Source organism: Balaenoptera acutorostrata, chromosome 19 (assembly GCF_949987535.1).
Source record: "Balaenoptera acutorostrata chromosome 19, mBalAcu1.1, whole genome shotgun sequence".
NCBI classification, from domain to species: Eukaryota; Metazoa; Chordata; class Mammalia; order Artiodactyla; family Balaenopteridae; genus Balaenoptera; species Balaenoptera acutorostrata.
Window position 1 is genome coordinate 28,375,105 of NC_080082.1, and position 2,990 is coordinate 28,378,094.

At 46.7% G+C, this 2,990-nt stretch overlaps 2 non-coding genes across 2 annotated transcripts; one reads left to right on the forward strand and one right to left on the reverse strand.

Annotated features, from left to right (window-relative positions):
* The first annotated feature begins 2,216 nt into the window (after window positions 1-2,216).
* TRNAL-CAG (transfer RNA leucine (anticodon CAG)) lies at window positions 2,217-2,299 on the forward strand. Its single transcript has one exon. It is a non-coding gene; the product is annotated as a tRNA-Leu (tRNA).
* Window positions 2,300-2,524: 225 nt separating this feature from the next.
* Window positions 2,525-2,607, reverse strand: TRNAL-CAG (transfer RNA leucine (anticodon CAG)). Its single transcript has one exon. It is a non-coding gene; the product is annotated as a tRNA-Leu (tRNA).
* Window positions 2,608-2,990: the final 383 nt, after the last annotated feature.

Here is a 2,990-nt window from a genome sequence, read left to right on the forward strand (position 1 = left end):
TTGCTGCCCCTCCAACAGACCACAGCCCCTCCCTGCCTCAGGACCTTTGCACTGGCTATGCCTCCCACCTGGAAGACTGCTATTCCCGGCTTTGACTGTGCTTGTCTCTCCCTTTGGAACTCATTGTCACCTCCTCTGACAGTGGCCCTCCCTGACCACCCTTCCTATGAGAGCCCCTAGTCACTCTTTTTTTTTTCTTTTCATACATCTTTATTGGAGTATAATTGCTTTACAATGTTGTGTTAGTTTCTGCTGTACAACAAAGTGAATCAGCTATAAGATATATCCCCATAACCCCATCTCCCCTCCCTATCCCACCCCTCTAGGTCATCACAAAACACCGAGCTGTAGCTATCTGTTTTACATTTGGTAGTGTATATATGTCAGTGCTACTCTCTCACTTCGTCCCAGCTTCCCCTTCCCCCACTGTGTCCTCAAGTCCATTCTCTACATCTGCATCTTTATTCTTGCCCTGCCACTAGGTCCATCAGTACCATTTTTTATGGTGGGAGCCCCTAGTCACTTTTTTTTTTTTTTGGTGGGGAGGCTGCGTTGGGTCTTTGTTGCTGCACAGGCTTTCTCTAGTTTTGGTGAGTGGGGAGCTACTCTTCACTGGGGTGTGCGGGCTTCTCATTTCAGTGGTGCCTCTTATTGGGGACCACGGGCTCTAGGCACGCAGGCTTCAGCAGTTGCAGCACGTGGGCCCTAGAGCGCTCAGGCTTCAATAGTAGCATCATGCGAGCTCAGTAGTTGTGGCTCACGGGCTCCAGCGCATGCGGGATCTTCCTCGACCAGTGATCGAACCCATGTTCCCTGCACTGGCAGGCAGATTTTAACCACTGCGCCACCAGGGAAGTACCCCTAGTCACCCTTGATTGCTATTAAAAGAGACTTTTTTAAAGGTAAAATCGTGATTCTCACATAATTATAAAATGAATACAAGTCAAAGATTTCATTAACTCAGTAATTTGTGGGGAAACCAGTAAGATGTTACAACCGACTCAAAGGACACACATATATTGGCAATCACAGATGATGAAATGGATTTATAATACAGATGCAAAAATGGTCAATATCCACAGGGCAATAATTAATTGCATTCCACTCCAACAAAATCCACTTGCATTTCCGTGAATAAGAATCATTTGTATGTAGAAGTAATGAAAGGTGCAGGCCCTTGAGAATCAGCCAGCCAGGACTGGTGCCCCAGACGACACCCAGTTATCTTTCTTGGCCTATTTCAAAGTCTCTTGCAAGTTTCCTGACATCTGTTTCTTGCACTTAGCAGCACCTTTAAACTTTTCTTTCTTTCTTTTTTTTTTTTTGCCATTTTACCTTTCACGTATTTCTTATCTTTCTCCCTTCCCCCCAGGCTTGAATGTGTCTTAAGGGCGGAAATTCTGTTTTGTATACAAGCCTCCCCGAAATCCCGTGGAGAAAGTTACCCTCGCGACCTGAGGTCTTCTGGTCCCTGGGCAGAGCCAGTGCGTGGGTAAGTCTGGGGTTAGGGAGGAGACGTGAATCACGAAATGACACATTGCGGGAAGGAGGAGGCGAGGGACGGATTAATCACGGACATTCCCTGCACGCCTACTGTGTGCCAAGCAAGGTTTGCGAACTAGGAACACGGTCAGGGAAAAGGGTGGATCTGGCTGTGCCGCTGCAGGACTTGGTGTAACCCGGAGCCTGAGTAAATGAGTTAAACACACATACAAATGTGAAGTTGCAGTTTTGACGAATGTACGCGTGCCAAGAGACCCTGCGATATCCGGGCTTCACCTGGTTCGGGCGCCAGCGGAGATCTATAAGCCGGTGCGAGTGTGCGGACTTGACTGTTTCTCGCGGAACAGGCAACAGGGCATGTATGCAGAAATGCAAGGGTACTTAGAGATATGCAAGAATCAAAGCTGATGTGAATAGTAAATGCATGAATGTAGAATGAATGCCTGTCGGCGGCACGAACGCACACGGGTCGAAGTAATAGTCCTCGGTCTCTCCGCCGTTCAGGGTGTCCGGCACACCGCGCGCGCCCTCTGCTGGTGCCCAGGCGCCTAGTTCTGCACCTTCTCGTTCCGTCTCGCTCCTCCCCTTCGAGCAAACGCCAGTGTCTAGCTCTTCCCAGCACAGGGAGGAGAACGATAGTTCCCGCTGTTCGCTACGCATGCGCACACTAGAGCCATTTTGAAGGGCATTGCTCACAAAAGAGAAAGTCAGTAGTCAGGATGGCCGAGCGGTCTAAGGCGCTGCGTTCAGGTCGCAGTCTCCCCTGGAGGCGTGGGTTCGAATCCCACTTCTGACAAAGCTTCGTTTTCTTCTTTTTTTTTTTTGCTTTTCACGTAAAGTGGCACATCAAATAGGTAATACTATTAATCTTTTTACGAAACAAGTATTTCCTTCTTAAAAGGTGTTTTTTTCTTAATGATATTTATTTGACTTTTGGAATGTAAAAGAGAAAGATCCGATCTGAAACCGCAAAGACACTCTACTTTAGACCCTGGAACTGGAAAAGAAAAAACGAGAAAGTTGTCAGAAGTGGGATTCGAACCCACGCCTCCAGGAGAGACTGCGACCTGAACGCAGCGCCTTAGACCGCTCGGCCATCCTGACTCTCAAGTATATGTTTGTGGCATCTTTTTTAGTGCATTGTATGGTGCGACGCGGCTTGGGAATTATCCAAATAATTTTGAGGTCCCTGGTAGCTCCAGATCCAACCACACAGCCCCTCGTCAGCCGCAATCAATAACCACCCGCGTTTCCAAGATTTACCTTAAACTGGTTCAGTCTTTTTACTACTTATATGTTTTAAATGGAAACTCTAGCCTGAACAGAAAATGAAAATTAGTTTCTCTTGCCATCAATAGAAAATAACTATAAAAGTAATACAATGGAAATGAAACTGTATTATTAAATTCTAGTCACTTGCCAACGCTCAGAACCTGAAGTTTTGACATTATTTTTAATGACAAATACTATCGAAAGGGTCGAGACTA